The sequence below is a fragment of the Eleutherodactylus coqui genome, chromosome 4 (assembly GCF_035609145.1).
Source record: "Eleutherodactylus coqui strain aEleCoq1 chromosome 4, aEleCoq1.hap1, whole genome shotgun sequence".
Taxonomy (NCBI): Eukaryota; Metazoa; Chordata; class Amphibia; order Anura; family Eleutherodactylidae; genus Eleutherodactylus; species Eleutherodactylus coqui.
In genome coordinates, this window is record NC_089840.1 from 281,001,836 (window position 1) to 281,017,042 (window position 15,207).

Sequence of the window (15,207 nt, forward strand, 5' to 3'; positions counted from 1 at the left end):
AGCGTCAACCATGGGAATCGGGTACTAGTGTTGGTGCCCACCCTAGAAAGTAAATTCCTGGCAAAATGGCAAGGTCCCTATGAAATAATTGGAAAGGTCGGAGAGGTAAACTACAGGGTGTACCAGCCGGGTAGGCGGTAACCAGAACAGTTGTACCATGTAAATCTAATTAAGCCATGGAAGGACAGAGAGACCCTGACTGCGGTGAGCGCCCCCCGTAGTGTGGTCCCAGAGGTGTGTGTCTAAGTCCCAAAAGCAAGAGTGTAGGGAATTTACACAATGTAATTCGGTTGTGTTCTCTCTGATATACCAGGGTGTACTGGTATAAAACACGACATTGTAACTGAACCAGAGGTAAAGGTTCATTTGAAACCGTACAGACGAGCCATATCTGAGGAGGTCAAGAAAATGCTAGACCTCGGGGGGATTCAGGAGTTGAAAAGTGAATGGTCCAGCCCTATCGGGCTGATACCAAAACCTAATGGTTCTTTACGCTTCTGTAATGACTTCCGGAAGCTAAATGACGTGTCAAAATTTGACGCATACCCAATGCCGAGAGTAGACGAGTTAATTGAGAGACTGGGTCATGCCAGATACTTTTCTACTCTCAACCTTACTAAAGGTTACTGGAAGGTTCCCCTTACAGAGAGGGTGAAAGAAAAGACTGCGTTTGCCACACCAGACGGGCTGTTTCAGTACGTCTGCCTACCTTTTAATTTTGCATCGAGCTCCAGCAACCCTTCAAAGACTGGTGGACATCATACTCAAACCCCATTTTTGCTGAAATAAACCCAGGCGAAGCCTGGACTAAAGAATAGAGATAAGCGAACGTACTCGTCCGAGCTTGATGCTCGTTCGAGTATTAGCGTGTTCGGGATGCTCGTTATTTGTAACGAGCACCACGCGATGTTCGGGTTACTTTCACTTTCATCTCTGAGACGTTAGCGCGCTTTTCTGGCCAATAGAAAGACAGGGAAGGCATTACAACTTCCCCCTGCGACGTTCAAGCCCTATACCACCCCCCTGCAGTGAGTGGCTGGCGAGATCAGGTGTCACCCGAGTATATAAATCGGCCCCTCCCGCCGCTCGCCACAGATGCATTCTGCCATAGCTCAGGGAAAGTGCTGCTGATGCAGGAGCTGCTATAGGGAGAGTGTTAGGAGTATTTTAGGCTTCAAAAAGGCTGCTTTTTGCAGTGTTGCACTTTTTTTTTTTTTTTGTATATCGGCCGGGCAGAGCATTGCGCCCTGCAGTAATTATTATACATCGTCCAGGGCCAGTAGTGCTGGTGAGGCAGGGACAGAAGACATATTAATAGAATATAGCCAGTGTGCCTTTCCAAAAACATTTGGGAAAAAACATCTATTTGGGCTGCCTGTGACCGTCCTCTGTGTACTGCGTCTCTGCTGGGGCTAGTTGTCCTCCTAATTCATATGCAGCCAGCTAAGTGTTACAGCAGGCTTGCGCAAAATTATTTCCTGGCTCTGTGTTGGCAGTTACATCACCGCTATATTGCAGTCCACAGTGCTACAGTTTGCAGTTATTTGACATACTCCAGGGCCAGTAGTGCTGGTGAGGCAGGGACAGAAGACATATTAATAGAAAACAGGCAGTGGGCCTTTCCAAAAACATTTGGGAAAAAACATCTATTTGGGCTGCCTGTGACCGTCCTCTGTGTACTGGGTCTCTGCTGGGGCTAGTTGTCCGCCTAATTCATACGCAGCCAGCTAAGTGTTACAGCAGGCTTGCGCAAAATTATTTCCTGGCTCTGCTGTGCGTTCCGTAAGCGAAGTCAGCCTCCAACCACAGGCCAATAAGCGGCACATTTAATTACAGCGTTCTGTTTCTGCACTACTGCTAATACACCATGCTGAGGGGTAGGGGTAGGCCTAGAGGAAGTGGACGTGGGCGAGGACGCGGAGGCCCAAGTCAGGGTGTGGGCACAGGCCGAGCTCCTGATCCAGGTGTATCGCAGCCGACTGCTCCGGGATTAGGAGAGAGGCATGCTTCTAGCGTCCCCACATTCATCTCACAATTAATGGGTCCACGCGGTAGACCTTTATTAGAAAATGAGCAGTGTGAGCAGGTCCTGTCGTGGATGGCACAAAGTGCATCCAGCAATCTATCGACCACCCAGAGTTCTGCGCCGTCCACTGCTGCAACTCTGAATCCTCTGGCTGCTGCTCCTCCTTCCTCCCAGCCTCCTCACTCCATTACAATGACACATTCTGAGGAGCAGGCAGACTCCCAGGAACTGCTCTCAGGCCCCTGCCCAGAATGGGCAGCAATGGTTCCGAATCCTTTCCCACTGCAGGAGTTTATCGTGACCGATGCCCAACCTTTTGAAAGTTCCCGGGGTCCGGGGGATGAGGCTGGGGACTTCCGGCAACTGTCTCAAGAGCTTTCAGTGGGTGAGGAGGACGATGACGATGAGACACAGTTGTCTATCACTCAGGTAGTAGTAATTGGAGTAAGTCCGAGGGAGGAGCGCACAGAGGATTCGGAGGAAGAGCAGCAGGACAATGAGGTGACTGACCCCACCTGGTTTGCTATGCCTACTGAGGACAGGTCTTCAGGGGGGGAGGCAAGGGCAGCAGCAGGGTAGGTTGGAAGAGGCAGTGCGGTGGCCAGGGGTAGAGGCAGGGCCAGACCGAATAATCCACCAACTGTTTCCCAAAGCGCCACCTCGCGCCATGCCACCCTGCAGAGGCCGAGGTGCTCAAAGGTCTGGCAGTTTTTCACTGAGAGTGCAGATGATCGACGAACAGTGGTGTGCAACCTGTGTCGCGCCAAGATCAGCCGGGGAGCCACCACCACCAGCATGCGCAGACATATGATGGCCAAGCACCCCACAAGGTGGGACGAAGGCTGTTCACCGCCTCCGGTTTGCACTGCTGCCTCTCCCCTTGTGCCCCAACCTGCCACTGAGATCCAACCCCCCTCTCAGGACACAGGCACTACCGTCTCCTGGCCTGCACCCACACCCTCACCTCCGCTGTCCTCGACCCCATCCACCAATGTATGTCAGCGCACCGTGCAGCCGTCGCTAGCGCAAGTGTTGGAGCGCAAGCGCAAGTACGCCGCCACGCACCCCCACGCTCAAGCGTTAAACATGCACATAGCCAAATTTATCAGCCTGGAGATGCTGCCGTATAGGGTTGTGGAAACGGAGGCTTTCAAAAGTATGATGGCGGCAGCGACCCCCACGCTACTCGGTTCCCAGTCGCCACTACTTTTCCCGATGTGCCGTCCCAGCCCTGCACGACCACGTGTCCCGCAACATTGTACGCACCCTCACCAACGCGGTTACTGCCAAGGTCCACTTAACAACGGACACGTGGACAAGCACAGGTGGGCAGGGCCACTATATCTCCCTGACGGTGTGAGGGTATATGTTTTGTGAGGGTATATGTATATATTGCCATATGTTTTTTATGCTTTTATACCTGTATGCAAGTTCTATTCAAAGTTCAAATGAGAAAAACTTATATGTCGCCTTATATCAGATATTCCAAAGGCCTTGCAAGGCGAAGACAAAATGTATTTTAAACACAGCAAAGAAGAATCGGAAGAAGGCCGAGTGCTTGGCTGTTTTCCCGGAGGCGCCGTTTCAAGATAACGACTGTTCAACTATGTATATAATTTTCACTGTCTCAGGCCGGAAATCCGGACTTCCCATATATGGTTATGCGGTGAATTTGAGCCAATGAGAACATTACCCATTTCTAGTGATGAGACCAAAGGGTATAAGATCCCATGTAATCTGTAATAAAGCGCGCAGCGCAGTCATGTCCCCGTGTGAGGAACTATACCAGACCTCTGTGTGGTGTCTCTTCTTTACCGCAGGCAGCGGGGCATTGGGGTGGGCCTGATTGGTGCTGTACGTATGAATTTCCCTGACAATTGACGCAACCAACTGGGGCGACAAAACCGGAGCCGTACAACGCAGTCCACCCGGATCCACGCCACGGGGAAGCCGTCCTGCTGCAAACCGAGCCTGATCAACTCACAGAACTCAAGGTAAGACCAGCATATATTTATGTTGTGTTTTACACTGCGAGTCTTGCAGCAGGAGGGACTATCTGTGTTTTGTGACCGGACGGGTTGGGTTAAGAGTTCTACACGGTAACTCATGGGCTTCGGGTTTGCCGTCACGGACCACTGACAGTGATAAGCGCACCAATCAACTCACCCAGAAACTAGTCTGTAGTTTATTTGTACTTTTAAGTCCGTAGCGTTCTAGCAAAAGTGAAGGTTGTTTGTTGTATCTGCAGAATTTGTTTTTCTCTGACTTTTCATTTGGTTTCACAGACGAAGGAACCCTCCGTTTGAGTTTATTTAGTTGTTGATGGTTTAGCTGAGAGGGATGCACTCTGTGAGATAGTTCTCACAGACGAAGGAACCCTCCGTTTGAGTTTATTTAGTTGTTAATGGTTTAGCTGAGAGGGATGCACTCTGTGAGACAGGTCCCATAGATGAAGGAACCCTCCGTTTTAGTTTAGTTTAGTTGTTGATGGTTTAGCTGAGGAGAGGGATGCACTCTTTGGGACTGGTTCCATAGAAGAAGATGCCTTCGGTTGTTTTGCCATATATAAGGGGCTAACAATTTGGGTCAGAAGGATGCACTCTATGGAGCATGTTATTATTGTTGTTGTTGTTGTTCTAATATGCGTAAGACCTTATTAAAGAAGACAGAGCCCCTCAAGGGCTGCCGTCGTGCGGATCAATTGGTGGAGGAGAGACAAGAGTTCCAATGTGTAAAATGTAAGAAAACTCTTATGAAAATGTGTAACAAGGACCCGCACGGTAGATTAGTTACATTGGCCATTGGCAGTTAGGTAGGGAGAGAAATATGGGAAACAAGCAAAGTCGAGAGGAAGGTTACAAGACGTGATTTGTTGGCAAAGAGAGAGGAAAAGGTGTATAATATGTATAATCCATACTAGGTGGATATACAGTATATGTGTATATATGTATATACTGTATGTGCAAATAGTTAACTGAGCTTGCTTTTAGAGGAGAAGGTTTGTTTACATAAAGCTGCAGTCTGTGTAGCTTTCCAAGGTCAAGAAGATAACAGCGAGAGACAGAATGCAATAATAACCCTGAAAAAAAAAAAATCTGCTTGCTTAAATGGAATGAAAGCTTGAAATGAATTTAATTAATTATACTGTCTTACAAGGCAGGAAATATAGCAATTTCTAAGGTATATTCTTATAAGCATTCTAAAATACTTCAGCGTTTAATACAGCATATAATAGCTTCAGTAAATAAGAAAAATAGAATGTCTCAGTCACTCAGCAAATTTTTTTCACATAATTTGTCAAAAATAGCGCTCATTCACAATCTTATCTCAATAGAATCATGTACTTTATAACATTATAGCACTCACCTCAATGTTTTTCAACTGATGTATGTTTGTTTGTCAAACTTTTTTTGTCTGTGCATCTGTATGTACTGGTACACCTTCAATGCAGGGTGACGGGGCAGACTTGAGCGCATGGATCGATGAGAGATAGTGACCCGTGTTCAGGCTGTGATTAATGTTCAAATGTGTGATGCAGATATTGACTGGGGATAAAAGTCCCCCCAATGCATAAGACTTTACTTGTTTGTGATGTGGATGCTTAGACTGTCAAGCTGAAATGAAGCTGTGTAGAAAGACGCAAGGAGCCAATATCGAAGGGGTGGAGCTAGATGATGTAGATGACGTAATGTGGGTCATCCCTCTTGTCCACAAGGGAGGGGGTGAGGATCTTGAGCAGCTAGCAAAAGTTTTTTTTTTTTTCTCTCTCAAATTTGATAAGACATTGCAGGCAGGAACAGATTAATAATGAATTTGCTTAAAGGATGTCACATTTCCAATAATAATAGGTGTTTGTAGATTATTCTGCCCTGATGTAACTTATGTCTCTGTTATTGGTGCTAACATCTTACAGGCCTTATCTGCATCCATCAAATCTTGTTATAATGTTGTACTACTTAAACCCGGTTACTCTTCTTACAATTGAGTACCCTGGTTCAAAGGGGGGTAGGAGAAGGCATAGGTGATCTAGGTATTGCAAATAAGCCATTCTTAAATTTTTTTGCAAGCCATTTTTAAATTTTTTGCAACAAGATTCCGATCCTTTTGAAATAGTATACCAGCATGATTGTCTAGCATTGATGCAACAAGAAAATTTAAGTTTTAAAAAGTTACTGAAAGCCCTTGTTAACAATGCATATTTTGAGTTGTTTTTTATAGATGGTACCAGGGTGATTGACGACTCCACACTGCATATGCAGTGGTCACACAACAAGATGTCCTAAAAGCTCTGCCTCCGCATGTCGCAGTACATGAACTAAAGGCCCTCGCTGGGGCGTGTAGAGTGGTAGAAGGTAAGACGGCAACCATTTGCACTGACTCCCGGTATGCATTTGGCATAGCTCATGATTATGGCCCAACATGGAAGGCCAGACAGTTTTTTACCTCAGCAGGACAGCCAATTAAGAATGTTGCAGCAGTGCAGAGTTTCACGGAGACCCTACTTCTACCTGACAAGGTGGAGAGCTCACACCAATTCCTACACCAAGGAAGCAAGAGGCAATGCCATCACAGACCACACAGCAAAGGCAGCGGCCCTCAAGCCATGGAAGAAAAGAAAAAAAGAAGAATTTAACAAAAACTTTGGACTTTGACAATAACTTTGGACTTTGACTAAACCTTGGACTTTGATATGAACTTGGACTTTGATAAAAACTTTGGACTTTGATATGCTAAGGACTTTACAGTTACAAGCCAGCAAGGAAGAAAAAGACAAATGGACTAAAAAGTGACGGTGTATGGTGAACAGTCAACAGCACTTGCCCACCACGATCCCTGTGCCCCATGATGGCCCAGCTGACGCACGGAAAGACACACTTCTCAAAGCAGCAATAAAGTCGACGCTTGAACAAGGACGGGTGGCTCCTGGGTTTTCTGTAGCTGCTGCATCATTTGTCCAACTTTGCATGATCTTTGCCGTAAGCAACAGGGCAGAAGTAAATTTGCCACATAACACTTGCCTAGACCACTCTACCCATTTCAGGGATTGCAAATTGGCTACACTCAGCTCCCACTTGTTGGGAAGTATGAATATGTGCTTGTTGTTGATTTCTTTTCAGGTTGGAGACCTACCCTGTTACCAAAGTAAATAAGCAGGTAACCGCACAGAAGCTCATGAATGAGGTAATCCGCAGATATGGGGTACCGGAAGTAATTGAGTCAAACAAAGGTACACACTTCACAGGTGAAATAATGCAACACATCATGTCTGTTTTGGGTATATTCCAGGCTTTTCACACACCCTACCATCCGCGGAGTAGTGGGAAAGTAGATCCAAAAGGCAATGAAGAAAATGGTCAAATTTTGAATTGAGTGTCTTCCATTAGTTTTTCTTTTTCTCCGGAGGGTACATGCCACAGTAGCTGAGTTTGGGGAATGATTTTTCTTGTTAATTTTGTCATAGGCCTCTCCAAGGAATTGTCAATAATGCATTCTGCAGTCTCTGCTTTTCTCGCAGGTCCTACAGATGAGTGTCACAATCTGAAACCAGGTGACAGGGTCTATGTGAAAAGGTTTGAGCCCACATGGATCCACACTTCGCACTGAAAGAACTCATGATCCTGCATATCCTTTACATGCTATAATGTGGTACAATCCCTCTAACACACACCTTTGACTACTGTACACTAGCCCCCTGTATCAGGGATCAGAACAAATTAATACAATCAAATGTGCAATAAGACTACACTGAGGGTGAAAATCCAACACCACATCGTGCTAAGAGAGAAGTTGACGCTCCAGGTGGTAACCTTGATCCACATGTATACATAGATGCAATAGGAGTGCCAAGGGGGGTGCCAGATGAATTTAATTCTAGAGATCAGGTTAAAGCAGGTTTTGAGTCCTTATTTGCTATTGTCACTGTTAATAATAATGTAGATTGGATGAATTATATCTATTACAATCAGCAGAGGTTTGTAAACTACACCAGAGATGCTTTTGCAAGGGTTAGCTGACCAGTTAGGGCCCACTGCATCCATGGCGTTCCAAAATAGAGTGGCCCTGGATATGATTTTAGCAGAAAGAGGTGGGGTATGTAATTTTCTGTATGTGTATTATCCCTTTGATCAAAAAGAGTATGAGTAAGGGACTGGATAATGTGACACCAAAATTTCCCTTGTTTGAAAAAGATGAAGAGCCAGTTCCGATAATGCCAACCACGTACGTTACCAGAAGAATGGAGAAATGTACTAGTACTGCGCCTGCCTCGATCTCCTAAGATGGATTGTCAGTGGAATTTCCATTTGCCTAGGGATAGTGCAGAAGACCTTAGGTTCCGGCGAGGGCACACCCTGTGGGGTGTTAACTTGTACAGATAGAGGGTATGGATGCCCGGAAATGAGCCCAGGGAATCCATGGCCTCCTTCTGAGGTGAGGTAGGGATCCCCCCCCTAGGAGAAGGGACTTACGGCAGTGGAGAAACCCTGACGCAAGGGAGAGGTGACCGAGGAAGAGTGCAAGGTCTGGTGCTTGATCTCCATATAAGTTTTTAGGGGGGGTTGTGAGGGTATATGTATATATTGCCATATGTTTTTTATGCTTTTATACCTGTATGCAAGTTCTATTCAAAGTTCAAATGAGAAAAACTTATATGTCGCCTTATATCAGATATTCCAAAGGCCTTGCAAGGCGAAGACAAAATGTATTTTAAACACAGCAAAGAAGAATCGGAAGAAGGCCGAGTGCTTGGCTGTTTTCCCGGAGGCGCCGTTTCAAGATAACGACTGTTCAACTATGTATATAATTTTCACTGTCTCAGGCCGGAAATCCGGACTTCCCATATATGGTTATGCGGTGAATTTGAGCCAATGAGAACATTACCCATTTCTAGTGATGAGACCAAAGGGTATAAGATCCCATGTAATCTGTAATAAAGCGCGCAGCGCAGTCATGTCCCCGTGTGAGGAACTATACCAGACCTCCGTGTGGTGTCTCTTCTTTACAGCCGGCAGCGGGGCATTGGGGTGGGCCTGATTGGTGCCGTACGTAAGAATTTCCCTGACAACGGCACATTAGGTGAATTTAGTGGAGGCTGGGACAGAGTCAGAGCCTGGGACCGCTCACGTCCTACCCACCCCCAGAATTGCGGGCCCCAGCTCAGTGGTGGTATCTGCAGCGGTGTATGCTTCCTCCACTAAACCACCCTCCTCCTCCTCCTCCGCAACCTCTGTCTCGCAATCAAGATGTGTCAGCAGCACGTCGGCAGCAGTCGGTGTTGCGCGGTGTGGCAGCACAGCGGTGGGCAAGCGTTAGCAGGCCGTGCTGAAACTATTCAGCTTAGGAGAGAAGCACACGGTCCACGAACTGCTGCAGGGTCTGACAGAGCAGACCGACCGCTGGCTTTCGCCGCTGAGCCTCCAATCGGGCATGGTCGTGTGTGACAACGGCCGTAACCTGGTGGCGGCTCTGCAGCTCGGCAGCCTCACGCACGTGCCATGCCTGGCCCACGTCTTTAATTTGGTGGTTCAGCGCTTTCTGAAAAGCTACCCACGCTTGTCAGACCTGCTCGGAAAGGTGCGCCGGCTCTGCGCACATTTCCACAAGTCCCACACGGACGCTGCCACCCTGCGCACCCTGCAACATCGGTTTCGTCTGCCAGTGCACCGACTGCTGTGCGACGTGCCCACACGGTGGAACTCTACGCTCCACATGTTGGCCAGGCTCTATGAGCAGCGTAGAGCTATAGTGGAATACCAACTCCAACATGGGCGGCGCAGTGGGAGTCAGCCTCCTCAATTCTTTACAGAAGAGTGGGCCTGGTTGGCAGACATCTGCCAGGTCCTTGGAAACTTTGAGGAGTCTACCCAGATGGTGAGCGGCGATGCTGCAATCATTAGCGTCACCATTCCTCTGCTATGCCTCTTGAGAAGTTCCCTGCAAAGCATAAAGGCAGACGCTTTGCGCTCGGAAACAGAGCCGGGGGAAGACAGTATGTCGCTGGATAGTCAGAGCACCCTCATGTCTATATCTCAGCGTGTTGAGGAGGAGGAGGAGGAGCATGAGGAGGAGGGGGAAGAGACAGCTTGGCCCACTGCTGACGGTACCCATGCTGCTTGCCTGTCATCCTTTCAGCGTGTATGGCCTGAGGAGGAGGAGGAGGATCCGGAAAGTGATCTTCCTAGTCAGGACAGCCATGTGTTGCGTACAACAAGAAAACTATTATGAGACGGCGCTCCTCCCACTATGGTATGAAGTTATTGTGAATAATATAAATAATATATAAATAGGACTTACCCGTTGCAGGTGGGTGGGCCTGGTATATGACCCCCCACCAAACACCTCCACGTCCTGGTAGGCGTTGTATATATTGCTGGAGAACTTTCGTGCAAACTTTCTGGAAATCCTCCCTCCAGACCGGAATAATTTAGCATAAAACAAAAGGAGCAGGCAGGGATCTGTCACACCACTGAGTGGTGATGCGACAATAAATCAGTGTTGCGTACAGGTACTCTGGCACACATGGCGGACTTCATGTTAGGATGCCTTTCTCGTGACCCTCGCGTTACATGCATTCTGGCCACTACGGATTACTGGGTGTACACATTGCTCGACCCACGGTATAAAGAGAACTTTTCGACTCTGATACCCGAAGAGGAAAGGGGTTCGAGAGTGATGCTATATCACAGGACCCTGGCGGACAAGTTGATGGTAAAATTCCCATGCGACAGCGCTAGTGGCAGCAGGCGCAGTTCCGAGGGCCAGGTAGCAGGGGAGGCGCGGAGATCAGGCAGCATGTACAGCACAAGCAGGGGAACACTCTCTAAGGCCTTTGACAGCTTTCTGGCTCCCCAGCAAGACTGTGTCACCACTCCCCAGTCAAGGCTGAGTCGGCGGGAGCACTGTAAAAGGATGGTGAGGGAGTACGTAGCTGATCGCACGACCGTCCTCCGTGACGCCTCTGCCCCCTACAACTACTGGGTGTCGAAAGCTGGACACGTGGCCTGAACTCACGCTGTATGCCCTGGAGGTGCTTGCTTGTCCTGCGGCTAGCGTCTTGTCAGAGAGGGTGTTTAGTGCGGCTGGGGGAATCATCACAGATAAGCATACGCGCCTGTCAACCGACAGTGCCGACAGGCTTACACTCATCAAGATGAACAAAGCCTGGATTTCCCCAGACTTCTCTTCTCCACCAGCGGACAGCAGCGATACCTAAGCAATACGTAGGCTGCACCCGCGGATGGAAACATCGTTCTCTATCACCATCAAAAACAGGGACCTTTTAGCTTCATCAATCTGTGTATAATATTCCTCCTCCTCCTGAAACCTCATGTAATCACACCGAACGGGCAATTTTTCTTAGGCCCACAAGGCCAAGTCATATAATTTTTCTAAACAATTTTTATACATTTCAATGCTCATTAAAGCGTTGAAACTTGCACCTGAACCAATTTTTATTTTAACTGGGCTGCCTACAGGCCTAGTTACAAATTAAGCCACATTAACCAAAGCGATTAATGGGTTTCACCTGCCCTCTTGGTTGAGCATGGTCAATTTTTCTGAGGTACATTAGTACTGTTGGTACACCAATTTTTGGGGGCCCTCGCCTACAGTGTAATCCAATTAATTTTTGGCCCACCTGCATTAAAGCTGACGTTACATCAGCTGTGTTGGGCACTGCAATGGGATATATTTATGTACCGCCGGTGGCTTCCTGGCACCCACCCATGCTGTAGGTCCACATGGACTTTCCATTAGGGAGATGTACGTGCCTGTGTATACTTATAAAAAACTCGAGCCTGACTGAGGCATGCAGTGTGGGCCAAAGCCCACCTGTATTTTATCTGACGTTAGCTCAGCTGTGATGGGCAATGCAATGGGATATATTTATGTACCGCCGGTGGGTTCCAGGGAGCCACCCAAGCTGTCGGTCCACACGGAGTTGTAACTGCATGTGTCCACTTCTAAAGAACCCCAGTCTGACTGGGGCATGCAGTGTGGGCTGAAGCCCACCTGCATTAAACATGACATTACCTCAGCTGTGATGGGCACTGCAATGGGATATATTTATGTACCGCCGGAGGCTTCCTGGCACCCACCTATGCTGTCGGTCCACAGGGACTTCACAATAGGGAGTTGTACCTGCCTGTGTCTATGAATTAAAAACCCCAGTCAGGTTGGGGCATGCAGTGTGGGCCGAAGCCCACCTGCATTTAATCTGACGTTAGCTCTGCTGTCCAGGGCACTGCAATGGGATACATTTATGTACAGCGGGTGGGTTCCAGGGAGCCACCAATGCTGTGGGTGCACACGGAATTCCCATTGCGGAGTTGTACCTGCCTGTGACAATTTATAAAAAAACGCGGTCTGACTGGGGCATGCAGACACCTTGACAGAATGAATAGTGTGTGGCACATAGGTTCCCCATTGCTATGCCCACGTGTGCAGCTCCTGATGGAGGTGGCACAGGATTGGATTTCTCATTGCTTCTGTACAGCATTGTGGGCTATCGCCCCGCCCCTTTTAAAGAGGGTTAATGCCTAGCCGTGCCAACCCTCTGCAGTGTGTGCCTGCGGTTGCTCCTCATGGCAGACTCACTTATAAATAAACATGAGGGTGGTGTGGCATGAGGGCAGCTGAAGGCTGCGCAGGGACACTTTTTTGTGCGCTCCGGATGCAGGGTCGTGCGGGGGGGGGGGGGGGGGGGGGTGGGCAGCATGTAACTCAGGAGAAGTGGCAGTGGAGTGTCATGCAGGCAGTGATTGTGCTTTGTTGGAGGTAGTGTGCTGCTTAGCTAAGGTATGCATTGCTAACGAGGGCTTTTCTGAAGTAAAAATTGTTGGGAGGGGGTGGGCCACTCTTGCCGCTATTGTGGCTTAATGGTGGGACCTGGGAACTTGTGATGCAGCCCAACATGTAGCCCCTCGCCTGCCCGATCCGTTGCTGTGTTGTTCCCAGCACTTTCTTGAATTGCCCAGATTTTCACAAATGAAAACCTTAGCGAGCATCGGCGATATACAAAAATGCTCGAGTCGCCCATTGACTTCAATGGGGTTCGTTACTCGAAACGAACCCTCGAGCATCACGAAATTTTCGTCCCGAATAACGAGCACCCGAGAATTTTGGTGCTCGCTCATCTCTACTAAAGAACTTTACTTCCTTGTGTCACTGTCTCTGGCCGTGGATGCCCAGGCGGCTACCTTATCCTGACGCTAATCCCTCACAGTATATAAAAAGATAAATTATCAATTTATAAAGAAACATTTAAAACATTATCATAAAAATAAACAACAGTGGTTGATAAATACCTGAAATAGAATAGATCTATATGTTTGTAGCCTCAATGTAATAATCAGATTAAATATAAAATGATAATATATCTGCTATAAAATTAATTAAGGGAAAGCTAGATCTTTTCAAGTACCTCATTGAGACCATGAGGATGTAAAGTATTAAAACAAAAAATGTAAAACATCTCCTTAGTTCTGAGTTTAGTGAATTCGCCTTTAGGAATTTTTTTAAATCGGGGTGATTTTCATTAAAGAGCGAGCAGAGTTGTGATACATGGAAAAGTGCTTAGAGACAGTGTGTTTTAGGTAATTTCTTTTAGTATTGTATCTATGTTGGTTAATACGATTTCGTTGGGTGTTTATTGTACGGCCAACATATCGTTTTTGGCAAGGACATTCAATTAAGTAAATCAGAGGTTCAGAACCGCAGTTCAAATATTGCTTGATCTGAAAAGGTATACTGTCAGGTCCCATATCGACTGATTGCCTTCTGTGGCATATATTCTCGCAACATTCGCAGCCAGGGGTTCCACATCTATATGCTCCTGTATTCGGTGTAGAAGAAAAAATTGAAAGACCCTTTGTTTGAGTGTTTTTTGGAATTTGCGAGGGCATGATGGAGCTAGAATATTTCCCAACGTCTTGCTCCTCCTAAAGATCAGGTTAGGGTTGGTGGAGAGTATTTCTGAGATAAAAGGATCTCCTTTTAGAATATTCCATTGTTTATATAGGTTATTCCTCAGTTCCCTTTGTTTTGAGTTATATCTCGTGATGGAGCAGAGATCATAGTGACCTTCATTCTTCTCAGATGTCATTTGTTTTGTTGTTATTATATTAGTACGTATTGGCCCGCCCTCTTGCCTAGCTCTAATATAAGATGTTTTTAATAGGGCTTCTGGATCCTTTTTTTCTTTCAACCTATTATACAGAATTTTTGCCTGCTCGTCAAGTGTTTCAAGGGTAGAACTGTTTCTTCGGATCCGTTTGAATTGTCCGAAAGGAACGTTTAATTTCCATTTTTTCGCATGGCCACTTCTGAAGTCCAGAAAACTGTTGGGATCCACTTGTTTAAAATGTGTTTTTGTACAAATGTTATTTTCCTTAATATCACACGTAGAAAAAACAAAAGGACCCCGCGCTCGTAGAATCCAGGGATTTACAATAATGACGGGAAGCGTCATGTGATTTGAAATGACGTGCTATACAGGTGATGCAGCGATGATGCACTGCACACGTGACATAAAGATGGCCCCCGACAGCGGCATCTACAATGAAAGCGTGAGTGAGCACCATATATAAATGTATTGTTAGTTTTATGTTTGAAAAGGGCGATTGTTGTATATCACCAAAACGCGTTGCATATCAATAAATATATATTACATGGACCGCTGTGTCCTATTGTAAATCCCTGGATTCTAGGAGCGCGGGGTTCTTTTGTTTTTTCTACATGTGATTCTATACCACAGCCGAGGTGAAGGCTGTAACCGGTGGACGACTCTCCGGAGATCCGGATCAAGGACCCAGGGTGGTTGAGCAGGCTAACGTGGATAGTAGGTGCCCGTGGACTCTCAGGTCAGAGAGTTCCACTGAGCACCAGGTGAGTTAACCTCATATTCACCATTATGCAAACCATCATGAGATAGGAGGCGCTGATAGAGTGTTTTCTTATTTTCCTTAATATAGATGTCCAAATCGAAGAGAGTAACTTGTGTAGTGCTACAAGTGCCGGTGAATTCTAAGCCCCATGTGTTTAGGTTCAGATTTTTGATAAATTGTTTTACTTCTCCCATGGTGTCATCCCAAATAAAGATGGTGTCATCAATGTATAGTCTATAGAAATAGATGTGGGGATCTTTGATGTTTTCTTGAAATGCGCCCATATACAGGTTCGCAAGC